The following is a 15,885-nucleotide window of genomic DNA, read 5'->3' as shown; positions in this document are numbered from 1 at the left end:
GGAGCTGGAGTATAGGTGGAACATGGGTGGCCCAGGCATGATGCTCCTGCTGGGGTCACAACAGGCAGAGAGGAAAGAGCAGCCTCAGATCACCAACTTTGTCTGCCTGTCACTGAGGTCCCAGGGATATCCCCAAGCATTCTGCCTTTCGGGTTCCGGCAAGCCTGGGGTTCCACAGCTTTCAATAGGGACCTGCTGCAATGCCCGGTGGGAGAAGAAGCTTCTCTCTGCTCCAAAGAGAACAGCAACATAGGCGCCGCCTTACCTGGCCAGCAGGCTTGCAGCAGAGGGGCTGGCTGTCTGGCGGGGAAGGTTGTGACAAAATGAACCCGTTAATCCATTGGCCTGTGCGCTAATCCCCCAGATGACAGCAGGGAGGAGGGAGTGGCAGGAGTGACCTCAGCAGGATTACCCTGATTTTCAGATTCAGGGCTTGTTCATTCCACTGGGGGTCAGAGCATATACCCTCCTGCTTTAAAGAGGCAGACTGTTCCTGGGAAGCTCTTCTATACCCAAGGGGAAGAGGACACTGCGACTCTGGCCCAGGACAACAGCTGACGTTTGCCCAGTGCTTGAATTTACAAAGAACTATAACAAATCCTCTCTTGGCAGGTCGGTGTCCTCATCACTGTTTTCAGGGGTTCTCGAGGCACAAGGAAGCTTAGAGATAGAGTTATTCATGTCTCCAGGCTTGCTGCCTTTAGCCAGGTCAGAGGTAATTGTCAACACCTTATGGTCCCCACATTCCCCATATTTCACCTGCTCCTGGTTCTGGGTTGGGATACATTTGATGAGGCTTCAGGGCCCCTCCCTTACACATGTTCCTAATATATGCAAAAGGAAGGTAATTTAACCACATCTGGTTAAGATCCCTATTTCTTCTCATTCCATCTCTTCTTGATCTGATTTCCCTTCAAGTGGCTAATGTCTAGTGGCTGTGCACATTTAGGGGATCAAGCTAAGAGGAAGATGGGTTGGGCGAGCATTTAGTTTTGACTTATTTGGATATATTTACGTAGCATACAGTCACTTCCTTGTATAGACAAGTTATCTCTAGCCATCCCAGTGTAGGAACATTCTTATCACCCACAGTGCCACACCCTGCATCAGGCACAACATGAGACGTTCGTCATGGAGTGAATGCCCTACAGCATCCTACTTCCCACCAGAATTATGTGAGAGGGGAGGAAGAATAAGGTTTAAAATACACTGAGCCAGAAGTTAGTCTGGAAGATTCTTCCAAAGATCAAACAAATAAAATTGCCAACAGAGAATTTGGTTCTCACCAAGGCCTGGCCAAAACAATTCTCTCTTGTTAGGAAAGTAGTTGATAGTGAATGTATGTAATTATAAACATACTGTACGTTGTCTTCTCTCTGACGGGAATTACACAAAATGGAATTGAATCAAAAGTCTTGTGTTCATGGGTTCAAAGTGGTAATCGTACCACATGAACACTGGATGTGATATCACAGTTTACTCATTCCGTATATCAGAGTGCTTCATCTTGTCCTGACAAAATCTGCTGGTTCCAGCAAAATGGCACACAAAATTGCCACCAACGCAGAGAAATGTCTGAAGAAGCAAGTGTTCCAGTGACAAAACTCCTACACATATTCATCAATAAGTCAATGTTGTAGTATCAGAATCATCTGGTTACACAATCATGTGGCTCAGTACAACATGGCAGCAATTTTTAACTGCATTTGGATTGTTCCTATAAATGCCTTTACTGTAATGTAAGGAGGAGGCATGAGAATTAAATATTAAATCAAGCTATATTCAGAGCCTGCGATGTGCTGAGGAAGCCTGCAGAACAAAGGAAGACTCCTGTTGGGATTACTAACAAACCATTCACCAATACCATGAAGGGATACAGTCTTTAAGTCATACCCTACACAAAATAAACCTGACCATTTATTCCATACAGGGAACCTATGGAAGAAAGGCTGAGATTCTAGCATGTTTTTAATGTCACATACCCATGCCTTTTACGCTATATACCCATACCATCAAAAGAAAATAGGTAAACAAAGTCTTTAAACTGTAATTCGTAAAAACTAAGAATCATGCATAAACTAAATTCTCCATACACCCAGGATCTTGCTCTCTGGGTCCTTCTACAATCCTCTCAGTCTCTCTCAGTGTCTGTCACTGAGAGAAGACCACACTCTGTCCATGGGGTATAATTCCTTCTCTAGTGAACTTTCCCTTTGTTTCTAACTCTGGTGTATGCTTGAATGCTTTCCTGCACTCAGTCAAGATTTCTCTCCCTTGGCGCAGGACTTGAGCCCTCACTTGAGGTGATTCACCCTTTTCCGCATCAATTGCAGATAGATTTTGTATATATTTCAGGATTACAAATCATACTAAATTTAGAAAAAGTACTGCAGAGGTGTGTGGGGCAATTAATAAATAAAAAGAATGTGTAGTATTTGTAGATTTTGTGCTTTTTGTGGTATTCATTAACTTTTTTAAAATTAAGTTTATTGGGGTAACATTGGTTATTAAAAATTATATAATTTTCAGGTGTACATTATCATTCGATATCTGTATATTCTATTGTGTATTTACCAGCCAGAGTCTAATTTCCTTCAGCTACCATATATTTGATCCCCTTTACCCACTTCATCCTCCCCCAACCCCCCTATATTTGACTCCCTTTACCCCATCTACCTTCCCCCCTCATCTCCCACCCTTCTAGTAACCAACAGTCTATAGTTCTCTGGTAACCTCTAGCCTATAGTCCATGTCATGAGTCTCTGTTTGTTTGTCCTGCTCATTTGTTGCTTTTAGGTTTATATCCAACATATAATTATGCAGTTTTCAACTTTTTCTGCCTGGCTTATTTCGCTTAGCATATTTATCTTGAGGTCCATCCATATCATTGCAAATGGTAGTATTTCATCTCTTCTTATGGCTCAGCAATATTCCATTGTATATATGTACCACAGCTTCTTTAGCCAATCATCTATCGTAGGACACTTCGATTGCTTCCATGTCCTGCCATTGTGAATAATGCTACTATGAACATCGGTGTGCAAATATCTTTTTGATATGAGTTTTTAAGTCTTTGGGTTAAATACCCAGTAGAAGGATTGCTAGATCATATGATAGATCAATTCTTAGTTTTTTGAGAAACCTCCATACTGTTTCCATAGTGGCTGTACCAATTTGCAGTCCCACCAGCAGTGTATGAGGGGTCCTTTTTCTCCGGATCCTCTCCACCATTTGTTATTATTTGTCCTGTTGATTATAGTCATTTTAACAGGTGTGAGATGGTATCTCATTATGGTTTTTATTTGCATTTCCCAAATAGCTAGTGATGTTGAGCATATTTTCATATGTTTATTGGCCATTTGTATGTACTCTAGGGGGAAGTGTCTGTTCAGGTCCTCTGCCCATTTTTTGATTAGATCATTTGTTGTTGTTGTTGTCGTTGTTGTTGTTGTTATTGAATTGTATGAGTTCTTTGTATATTTTGGATATTAGGCCCTTACTGGAGGCATTGCTTGCAAATATATTTTCCCATTCAGATGGTTGTCTCTTTACTTTGTTGACGGTGTCTTTTGCTGAGCAGAAGCTTTTTAGTTTGATGTAGTCCCATTCATTTATTTTTGCTTTTACTTCCCTTGCTTTTGAGGTCAAATTCATAAAATCCTCTTTAAGTACAAGGTCCTTGATTTTAGATCCTATGTTTTCTTCTATGCATTTTATTGTTTCAGGTCTTCTATTCAGGTCCTTAATCCATTTTGAGTTAATTTTGGTGTGTGGTGATAGACAACAGTCTAGTTTCATTCTTTTGCAGGTGGCTTTCCAGTTTTCCCAGCACCATTTATTGAAGAGGCTTTCCTTTATCCACTGTATGTTTTTGGCTTTTTCATCAAAAATTATTTTCCCATATAAATATGGGTTTACTTCTGGACTCTTGATTCTGTTCCACTGGCCTGTGTGTCTGTTTTTCTGCCAATGCCATGCTGTTTTGATTACTGTCACTTTGTAGTATAATTTGAAGTCGGGCAGGGTGATACCTCCAGCCTTGTTCTTTTTCTCAGGATGGCTTTGGCAATTTGGGGTCTTTTGTGCTTCTATACAAATCTGATGATTTTTTGTTCTATTTTTTTTTTAAATGCTGATGAGATTTTGATGGGAATTGCATTCAATCTGTATAATGCTTTAAGTAATAAGGTCATTTTAACTATTCGGATTCTTCCAATCCAAGAACACAGAATATCCTTCCATTTCTTTGTACCTTCTTCAATTTCTTTTAATCAGGTCTTATAGTTTTCATTACATAGGTCCTTTACTTGTTTTGTTAGATTTATTCCTAGGTATTTTATTCTTTTTGTTGCAATTGCAAAAGGAATTATTTTTTCCACTTCTTTTTCTGACACTTCATTATTAGAGTATAGGAACACTATGGGTTCCAGAAACTTTACTGTATTTACCTATTGTTTCTAGTAGTGTTCTTGTGGAGCCTTTAGGTATTATTTCCTTATTGATTTTCTGTTTGGATGATTTGTCCATATCTGACAGTGGGGTATTTAGGTCCCCTACTACGATAGTGTTTCGGTCTGTTTCTCCCATTAGTTCTGTTAGTAATCGCTTTACCTATTTTAGAGCTCTCTGATTGGGACCATAGATATTAAGAAGTGTTATGTCTTCTTGGTGCATGATTCCCTTTATCATTATGAAGTGTCCCTCAGTATATTTCTTTACCTGTTTTATTTTGAAGTCTATTTTGTCCAATATTAGTACTGCTACTCCCACTTTTCTCTGAATGCTATTTGCTTGAAATATCATTTTCTACCCTTTCACTTTGAGTCTATATTTGTCTTTGGAACTGAGATGTGTCTCCTGGACACAGTTGGGTTTGGTTTTTTTGACCCATTCTGCAACTCTTTGCCATTTCATTGGTGAGTTCAGTCCATTTACATTTAGGGTGATTATTGAAATACGAGGTCTTCTTAGAGCCATTTGATCTTTTGGTTTCTGGTAGCTCAGTGTCTCCATTGCTTCCTTGTCCTTGTGTTTCTGTGTTCTTTATTTTGGTTGGTTTTTGTGGATTTTCCCTCTGGTTCTTCTTGTTTCACGTTTTTATTTCAGTTCTGAATCTTTGGTGTGTAGTTACCGTTATGAATATGTAAAGAATAGTTATATATGTGTGTGTATATATACAGTCATCCCTTTTCCTCTGCGTGTGCCTTATCTCCATTCCCCTTGCGAATTTGTATCTTTGAATCCTCTCCTTGTCAGTCATTGCTATCTCAATTTGTCCTTAGTTATGCTGAAGGTTCATTACTATCTTGTTATAACAATTCTCTTATTATTTAAGTTTATAATACCCTGTTCTTAGTAAGGGTTACAATCCTCTGCTTCTATTTTCCTGAGAGTCACCTTACTCCTAATTATGTGCGGATATTTTTTGTCCTTTTGTTTTAGGTTAGCTGACCTCTTTAAGTATTTTTTGTAGTGCAGGCCTTGTAGTGGAGAATTCCCTAAATTTTTGTATGTCTGGAAAGATCTTAATTTCTCCTTCATATCTAAAAGAGAGTTTTGCTGGATACATTTTTCCATGCTGTCAGTTCCATTTACTCAATAGTTTGAATATTTGATTCCATTCCTTTCTGGCTTGTAAGGTTTGCACTGAGAAGTCCGATGATAATCTAAGGGGGTTTCCTTTACAAGTTATTGTTTTCTTCTCCCTGGCTGCCCTGAGAATTTTGTTTTTGTCATTGATTTTTGATAATTTTAATACAACATGTCTTGGTGAAGGCCTTTTTTGGGTTGAGACAATTGGGTGTTCTTGAATTCCAAGCTCCAGCTCATTCTTTAGATTTGGGAAATTCTCATCAACTATTTGTCTGAAAATGCCTTCTAGTCCCTGCTCTTTTTCCTCACCTTCAATAATGCCCGTTATTCTTATGGTTTCTCTCCTGATGGTATCAGCTAGTTTTTGAATTTCTCTTTCATTATTTTTCATTCTTCGGTTTCTCCCATCTTCCTTCTGATTTATTTCTAGATCTTTGTCTTCAGTATCACTGATCTTTTCTTCCATTTGGTTGACCTTATTTCCCAACCTTACTATTCCATTTTTCAACTCTTGCAGTGTGTTCTTTATCTCCAGAAGATCTATTCCCTTGCCTTTTTTTTTCTTGAGGGTTTCAGTCTCCTTGCTCTGCTCATCTAAGTGTTTTTCAATTCCTGAAATTATTGATATGACTCATTTCAGAACTCACTGAGTATTTTTCAGAAGTGCTATCCTGAATTTTCTGTCATTTATATTTCATATTTCTATGTCTATAAGCTTATTTTCTGGTAATTTTTCTCTTTTTTTTTTCTGAGATACCTTGTCATCTTGGTTGTTCATATTGTTTACTAGACTATTTCTCCACCTGGGCATTAATGGAAGTGTATTCTGCTTTTCTTTTTTTCCAGAAAGAAAATGTATTATATAAAGGTTTCTCTTTAGCCTGCTACAAAGAAGGTACTTTTTTTTTTTCTTTTGGTTTCCAATAGGTGGCGCCTAAGCCTTTTGGATCCCTGCTTTATATAAAGCCTTAAAAATGCCTCTTCATTTTCTGATATTTAATCACACTTGCTACCCTCAGTTTCAGTCTCTGTCAATATTAGCGACAGTTTCAGTAGTGTTTGCTCAGATTCCCCTGGGGCTCTGCTGTGTTCAGTCTCGGAGAGTATTGGGGAAGGGGCCCTCTGGATTGAGGGTTGGGGGCTGCGGCTTATCCTCGGTTTTGCAACTGCAGCTGGTAAAAAGCAACTGTTATTTCCCTCCCTTTCACTTCTCTGCTTTCTGCCCTGATGACTGGGTCCTGCCATTGGCTGTGTGGAGCTTACAGCTATCCCAGGCAGGGCTGTTCAGGGAACTGGCCACTTCTTCTGCCCTCCCCTTCCTCCTACAGGAAGCTCTGGTGGCTGCTGGAGGCAGCTTCTTTGTTTCTCCCAGTTCACCGCCTGACACTTGGGGCTCTGACCTGTGGTAGTTCTTATGCGCAGACATGCTGGTGTGCAGTTTGGGTGTTATTTTTATTGAGTTTTAGATGTTCAGCTTATTCTTGTTTCAAGGGGAGAGACCTTGGGATGTCTCTTACTCCACCATGTTTCCCCATCAATGTCAGCATGTCTAAAGCAGGTGTTATTAGCCTGAAGACTTTGAAAACAATGCAGGCTTAATTAAAATGGAGTCGGGAGACAAGCATTTCACTCTGTTACAAAGGCACTGGTTTACTCTAATGTGTTGAGCATGGGAGCTACTTAGAAAGCTCTATCCAGGCTCATTGTGCTCATTTCACAGGCACAGTGGTGGCCTAAGTCCTATTTAGCCCCTTAAATCTACTTGAGGAGTCCTCAAAGGATTTGTAAAGAAAAATACTGATATTAATGGTGGGTAAAGTATTATATCTTTTTAAAGACTGTTAAGACAAAAAACAAAAAATTCAGACGTGGTTACATAGTGTAGTGGTTAGCATGTTTGCTTTGCATGCAGAAGGTCCTGGGCTTGCACCTCAGCGGAGCCACGGTCCATGGTCTATGGCCATGCCACCCTGAACAAGCCCGATGTCTGATCTTGGAAGCTAAGCAGGGTTAAGCCTGGTATGCTCTAACCAACGGTACAGAGAAAAATGCCTTTAAGTAACTCTAAAAAATATTTTGTTATGTATGCACTGTTGACTTGTCTAAAGCATGTTAGGCTCATAGCCCCTCTTAATGTCGTATACTGGGAGACACTAGGGACTGTGGTGGATGGGAAGGTGATGGCGAGGGCAGAGGATTTTAGAGCCGAATACCTTCAGAGAAAGGATTTCTCAGTAGGAATAAAATGAAGTGTGGGAACAGAGCAGAAAACTAAGGGAATTATCAGTCCTTAGGGGAGATCTTTGAAACTCAAAAGTTCGGTGGCTCATTCTTTAGCTACAGGCCAGGATGGCATATCATCCATGTCAGTTGGGAGCGAACCTACTTTGTGGCTTTATTTTTAAGGGCTCTGAGAGAATAAGTGTTCTAACTTTCTCTTGGTCAGTCTTTCACCTCAAATCCATTAAATGTAATCCAACCCCACCCACTTTTCCAGGGAATCTTTTTGGTGTCAGCCTTTCACCAGGCACCGGACATGTGATACCTGGAGTTGGAGTAAAGTTTGGACACAATGCTTGAGAAAGATACTCAAAGTCTATCCAGGGAGGCTGATCTCAAAATACGAAAACAAAACAAAACAAAACAAAACAAAACAAAACATTACTCAGCTAAAAGCAAACTAAGTGCTATAATGCACAAAGTTAGTATTTGGCAGCGTTGTGGAGGAGAGAATCATTTTTTTCCCATTGGTGGGAGAAAGGGGGAGGGACACTTCAGGGAAGGCTTCACAGTGAAAGGGACATTGGATTGGGTTTTAAAGGATGACTGGGAGTTCATCAAATGGAGGCTATTAAAGGGATAGTTATAAGGAACAGATGGCATACAAGAATCAGAAGTAACAAAAGTAGGAAATCACAGGCATGTTAAAATGTATATACCTTTTGTGAAATGTTGAGAATCTCACTGTCTATTACTGCATACTAAGTTATACTTAGTGACTTGAAATTTTTTAAAAAATTATTTATTTAGTTGATGAGTGTGTATTTTGGGCATGGCCCAGCTGGGAAGGCTTTTCTACATTCCAGGCAGTGTTAGTAGGGTTGGTAATACGGGAGGATTGGTAAGGACTGAGAGGGTTAGGGTAACGGCAGAGAGACAGGAGCGGTAGGAGGTAGAGCTGGGGGAAAGTTAGGTTATTCCTAGATTATGAAGTAGATATTAGTTCTTTCTAAAATCTAACTTACATATCTCCTACTGCAACTCCATGTCCATTGAAAAGTAGTGATTTATAAGAGTGGCAGAATAGGGAAAGGCGATGGGAAGGAAAAAGAACAGGGAAATAAAAGATGTAAAAGAGTCTAGTATCTAAGCCAAGCTCATTTGTGCACAGACCACAGATTTACATCTTTTTCCATTGCTCGGTGAGTGTTGTCAGTGAGACTTTCCCCAAGCTCTACCATTTAGGGAGAAGCTTGGTTGGAAGTATGTATGCATCCCCCTCCCAACCTCCCTCTTCTCCTGCTTCTGCGCCCCCCCTCCACCTTGTCCTGCACCACCTCATGCTTTCCCCCTCCCCTTCATAGCCCTTGCTTTGTTTCTTGGTGATTGTCTACATGCATTGGGTCCACGAGCTCCTCAAGAACTAGGCTTAAAAAAAAAAAGATCTAGGCTTAGGCTGGAGCTCACTCATCTCTGAGCTCTCTATGCCTGAGCAACAGAAAGCTAGACGAAGGGAAAGGATCAGAACTCCAAGCTTAATTCTACAACAGAATATGACAAGTCAGTATTTCCTAGTACTCCTTGTCATTTTTCCTTTGTTCTTGCCACAGACAGGTATAAACACACATGAATATGTATTTGAGGCACTGCACCTTGCCTGGTTTTCCTGTTGGTCATCCAATATCTCTCCCACCTGCTTCAGGGCACAGTGAGGATAGAAGGGGACAATGTAGGTTTATTTTGTTTACAAGATACAGGGATTTCATAACTTTTTCTTTAGCAATTAAATTATTTCTTCAAAAGAAATCTTCACAGGAGCCAAAGAAAGTGATTTGGCAATTCCATTCCTCTAGCTGCTCAGGCCCCAAACCTTGCAGTCTGTTGTGAGTCCTCTTCTCATGCCTGCTCCATCCAGGCCATCGGCAAACCAGCTCCGCCTTACGAGTATAGCAGAAATCCAACCATCCCTCCCCAACCCACTGCCATGACACTGGCCAAGCCATCGTTGTTTATTCCCTGAATAATGGCAACACCCTCATGCTGCTTATGCTGAATGTCTTCTGTTCGCCTTTTCAGAGCTCGGCTATACCCTCTGCCTTCTGCTCTGTGCCCCTGGAGTCTCATCTGTCTGGACCACCTCCGCTGAGTCCTGTGCCCTCTGGCTTCCACTGAGCTCAGCCAACAGCTGCTCCTAAGCCCTGGGTTAGTTTAGGTTACCCTGTGTTTCCTCCACATCCACACCTTTGAAAAGAAGCTTTTCTCCAATTATCTCATTATGAGTGTCCCACCTATATCCTGCTGGGCCACTGTCTCACAGCTGGTCTCCCTCCTTCTGCTCCTGCCCCTCTCAGTCTATTCTTAACACAGTACAGGGCTCCTTCTAAAATGTAAGTCAGACCACATCGCCCCTCTGGTCAGAAGCTCACAGGGGCTGTGCACCAAACTTAGAGTCAAAGCCAAAGTTTCCGCCACAGCCCCCCGAGGCTCAGCAAGAGCTGGACCTGGTTCCTCCCTGGCCTGTCTCTTGCTTCTGCACTTCTTCAGGGGCCCTCCCGCAGCGACTCCTACTCCTCGCTGCTCCTTGGGCATGGCAGGCCGGCTCCCCACTCACGGCCTTGGAGCTGGCCATTTCCTCGGAGGCTCTGCCTGCCCTGCGCCACCCCCCACCTCCGGGTAGCTGGCTCCCTCATTTCTAGCAGGTCTCTGTCGGTCAAGGTCGCCAGCAGGAAGAGAAGTATGCTTGAAGTGGGTGGCTTGTGAAAAGTTCAATAAAAGGACCGTTTACAGAGGTATGGACAGGGTATACAGGGAAACCAAAGGGACACTGCAGTACCCTGGGCTGGAGACAGCGGGGAGTCAATCTCTGGGCCTGAAGAGACAAGGGGAAGGGACAGTCACTGGAACCTGGAGAGAGAGGGAGCTATGTAGAGGGAGCTGTCTGTCCCACAGGAGTGGTGGCCTCAGGATGCAGCCGGCCAGTGGCAACACACTGCCCCTCAGGAGGCTCGAGGATTAAATGTCCCCACTCCTTCTCTTCTTCTCTCTGAGCACCAGGAGGCCACCTGGAGGCCTGAGTAAGGAGCCTATGAATGGAGCCACCCAGGTCTGTCTCCCAGGCGGAGAGGGGCAGAGAGAGCTAATCAAGGAGCAGATGAAAAACATCCAGCATAAGATCTTCACTCAAAAAGTCCCCTTTTATAGTGAAAATTTTCTGAAACTAGATAGTGGTGGCGGTGCATAACTTTGTGAATATACTGAAAACAACTGAATTGTACACTTTAACACGGTGAATATTATGGTATGTAAATTACATTTCTATTTTTTAAAAACGCTTTTCAAAACTTGCCTTTTCAATGATGGAGCCTTCCCTAGCTTTGGGATCTAATACTTTTTGCCTGCCTCCAGCATTTCATATCCCTCTTCTCAGCATCATTTTTTTCCCTTGGTGGTTGCCATCAAATGTACTATGTACAGTACTTTCCTTATGTCATGTGTTCATATCCTGTCTCCTCCACTAGAGTGTAACTTCTGTGAGGGCAGGGACTGCGGTCAGATTTGTTCCCTGCTGGATTCTTACCACCTCCTAAAACAGCGTCCAGCACAAGTAGGTGAGCGCGTGTGGAATGTGAGTGGTTGGAAGTGGAGTTACTCTGGTTGGAGGAGCAGGTTGGGGGGCTGGGCCCAGTCCTGCCTGGTCTCTCGCCCCTCCTCAGGCCTTCGAACAGCTCCCCCAGCGCTGTGGCTCTGTGCTCCTTCCAGAAACTACTACACGTCCATGCAAAGGCGTTCACTTCCTCTGCATTGTGCAAATGTACCTTGGGTGGCTCATTTTATCTCCCGATGACACAGAGGACATCACAAAGAGCATCTGCAGTATTTGTACCCTCATGTTCACAGCAGCATTACTTACAAGAACCAAAAACTGGAAGCGACCCAGCTGTCCATCAACGGATGAACAAGCAGAAGGTGGCCTATCCGTACAGTGGAATATTATTCGGCCTTCAAAAGAGGCAATCCTGACTATGCTACAATGTGGATAAACCTTGAGGACATTATGCTACCTGAAATAAACCAGTCACAAAAGGACAAAAACTGTACGTTTCTACTTACATGAGGATCTAGAGTAGTCAAATTCACAGAAATGAAAAGTAGAATGGTGGTTGCCAGTGGCTGGGAGGAGAGCAGAGTTAGTGTTTAATGGGGACTGAGTTTCAGTTTTGCAAGATGAAAAGAATTCTGGCGATTGGTCACACAGCTGTATCAATGTACTTTACACAACTGAACTGTACATTCGGAAACTACAAATTTTGTGGGGTTTTTTTACCATAATTTTTTTTAAAAAGTAGGGAGCAAAGGGGAAGCTCTGAGCAGAGCCAGGAGTTTGGACCCCCACTTTGTCTCCCAGAAGTGGTTTCTCATTTTTAAAATTTCCATTGCTACGAAATACCAATTCTGGCTAGATTCTAGAGCTTTGAAGGGGAGAGTAAATGTTTAGATTCTTAATACCTTTAATCATGTTCTGACAAGTTTTACTCTTAATAAGGAAAGAGAGAAAGAGAGAGAAATAAGGCCACTGAGCAAAATGCTGCGTTCTAACACACACACCTCCTCCAACACCCCCGACCCCCCCCCCCCACACACACACATACACATCCTCCCCATGGCCACAAAGAAATACTGCTTGAATGCAGGTGACAACTCAAGCATCAGCTTAGTGTCAATCTAGATTTGCTGGTGCAGTTGCTGGAGGGACATCAGGCCCCTGACTTGTCCATTCCACCTGGAGAGTCTGAGACACATCAAAACCCCAGGCAAAGGGCACCGGGCTAATTAGAGGCTGGCCAGGCAGGCAGCTGGCTGCCCAGAGAGGGCCCCTCAGGGACCTGCTGGGTCTATAAATACTTTGAAGGTAACTTGTTAGATGAAGTGTGTGTGTGTATGTGTGTGTGTGTGTGTGTGAAGAAACGGGAAGAAGAAGGCTCTGAGGAAGAAGAGGGCTCTGAGGGGATTTAGGGGCTGGGAAGGGCTTGGTGATGAAGGAACTGGTAAATTTCCACAGCTTTCTACATCTCCTTCCAGCTCTCAGCCCCAAAAGAAGTACAAAGAAGCCTCAAGAGGAAATTCAAGCTTCAAGGAATTGGCTTTGAGAGGGAAAACCAGAGGAAGTGCCTGCTGAAAGGCACCACCGCAAGCCAGTAATCCCTTCATTTAACCAGTAAGTGAACCGGGATCGTGAGCTCTCAGTGCTGACATGTTATGGGTGGGCCCCAGGGCCCCCAAATATAGACAGAGAAACAAGGGCAATGTGGCAATTTGACAGTGCTCATGCCAGAGACTGACCAACATCTACAGGGACATTGTGGGGACATGGTCGAGGAGCACTAAGGCTCTGTTCTTAGACCTAGTTCCAATCTTGACCATGTGGGCTGAGAGTTGTGTCACCAGGAAGGAACTTCAGAAACTGGTAGGGACGATGCAGAATGCCCACCTGGGGAAGGAGGCCTGGTGTTGGGTTTCAGCTCTGCCCTTAACTGGCTGTGACTTTGGGCTAAGTGCTCCCCTCTCCCCTTGCTGGGGCTGTTTCTTTATTGTAGGCCGGAGGGTCTTGGGCTAACTTGGTGTGCTGGAGTCCTCTGCAGGCTGCCCTTGACCTCGTGCCCCACTGCAGATGGCCTCTATGTGAAAACTCAGCCCTGGTGAGTCCCAGATCCTCTCATGAGGGGCCATCTAAGTGACTATAGGCAGAAAGAGGACACTAGCAGCTCTGAGAACAGAGGCTTGATTTAATATGAAGACAAACCTGTAAGTATCCTTTTAAATGGCATAAATGGTCTCCTTACAATCTTAAGTATACTAGTAATTTGCTTAAGAAACTCTTTATAGGAAATAAGAGAGGTCGGGCTGTGGTGTCCAAGGTTCTGGGTTTGAACTCTAGTAAGGTCGCTTCCTTATTCTGTCATCCAAGGCAGCTTGCTACTCTCATCTGTGAAATAGAGAGGATAGCACCTGTCTGTATAGAGGGCAGGAGTGCATTCAGCCGCAAGAAACAGGATACCTGACTAATGAGTTAACACAAATCCAGAAGTCTGGACTTGGCAGTTGCTGGTCTTGGTTTGGTGCTCCGTGGTGCCAGAGATCCAGCTGCTCCCTCTTTCTACCCTTCCCTCTTTTGCATTCTGTGTTTTTCCTCCTACTTGTCACCTCATTGTCACAAGGTGGCTGCTGCCACTCTAAACATCACATCCAAGTTCAAGGTGGGGGAAAGGAGAAGGGCAATGCCAGATGCTTCTGTTCTTTTTTAGCACAAAGGCAAAAACTTTCCCCAAAACCTTACTCACCCCTCCTGCCAGCAAACTTATGTTTTTGACCCATTGGCCAGAAGTGGGCCAGGTAATGACCAAGCTGCAAAGTTGGCTGGAAAGATGTAAACAGGACCATTCCACCCACTCTACAGATCGCGATGTCTTGCCTGGGGCTGGCCGTCATTACTGAGAGGAAACTGGAGACCAGGTGTTATGTGGGCAGCAGGTCTGCCTCACTTCCTCAAGTAGTAAATGAGATTTTGCATGTGAAGCAGAATCAGGGCCTGGCACCAAAAACATTCTCTATTATTATTTACACATACATTTTCTTCCTGTACAAGGTTTAATGGGCAAACCTTTACTCCCAGAACACTCTAAAGGGAGCTGCAAAGGGCATGCCCTCTCTTCTTCAGAGGAGAAAACACGGCTATGCCAGAGAGGGCCTTTGGAGTTTGATGCCCTGGAACAAGCTTCATCCACCTATGGCTCAGAAGGCCTGGTGTCTCGTCCCCACCTCATACTAATCACCCGCACAACTGGGGTCTTTTATCTCTTTGTCATCTGTCTACAATGATGTATGTGATTCTTATTAGAAGAGGACCACATAAGATGGTGGATGTGAGAATGTGATGTTCTACCCAAATGTAAGACATTTAAATCCTGTGGGAAGAAGCAAGGTGGCCACCTCAGGGAGCACAGTGGGCATAGTGGTTGGGGGAGGGGGAGGTAAGCACACACACACATGCACACACCCTGCAAGGTCCCACTTTGAGCACGTGTATGCAGCACATTTCGATGCATAGAAATTCCACACGCATTCAAACACGTGTAAATTGTCTCCCAAGGTGGGCTCAGGTGACATACAGTGTAAAAAGGGCTTGTAAAGGACACAGCAAAGATAAAGGGCAGGGCTGGGCCTGAGGTCAGCAGGCCCACAGCAGAGGGGTCTTGGCAATTTCCATCATGTCAGGCCAACAGGAAGTTTCCAGGGCTCATGTAGAAATGTGTGAACTATGTCAGCTGCCCTTGGAAATACCCCACTGTGCTCCAAAGGTGGCTCTCTCCATGAGGATCACATCACTACAAAGACTCTGGCCTCTGAGTCACTTCCACTTATAGTGTTTTGAGGCAGTCACGCTGTGACTGAGCAGTGAGACCACACCGAGGAGGGAAACGGGGAAAGCAGAGGGGCCTGGGCAGCACGCCAGGGAGAGACCACCTGGTGCCCCAACCGGTCAGAGTGGAGGAGGAAGGCCCTTGGAAATCAGCTGTCTACCTCACCTGCAGCCACGGAAGTTCAGACCCTCGAAGGGGTGGGGGCAGCCGGCCGCCTGCATATCTACCCAGGAATATCAGGAGCACCTGGCCAGCCAACCGAGACTGGAGTGGAAAGAGGTCCCGCAGGCCACACCACTACCCATGTCCGAAGAACTATATGAGCTTAATTTAGAATCATTGAGCCATATCCTGGCAATGCGATTCTCAAAACCCCGCCCTGTCGTTAAAAATACCGGGGCCCATGCCGGGCTAGTGCGCAGGTGCGGAAACATAGCAGTGTTCAGCTGGTAGCTCTGGAGCTAAACCCCGCCGACCACAGCAGGCTGGAGAAGAGCAGGCAAAAGCAATCAGGACAGGAGAGGGGCTGGTCCTGGCAGGGAGCCGAGCGCTTCCTCAGAGAGCCAGGCCGGGTTCTCTGAGGATATCTGGTCCAAACCGGAAGCTTGGTCGAAAATTGCAGCTTGGTGCTTCCCAGGGACAGCAAGGGCCTGTC

The sequence above is a fragment of the Rousettus aegyptiacus genome, unplaced genomic scaffold, assembly GCF_014176215.1.
Source record: "Rousettus aegyptiacus isolate mRouAeg1 unplaced genomic scaffold, mRouAeg1.p scaffold_m13_p_2, whole genome shotgun sequence".
Lineage (NCBI taxonomy): Eukaryota > Metazoa > Chordata > Mammalia > Chiroptera > Pteropodidae > Rousettus > Rousettus aegyptiacus.
This window is presented reverse-complemented; position numbering follows the sequence as displayed.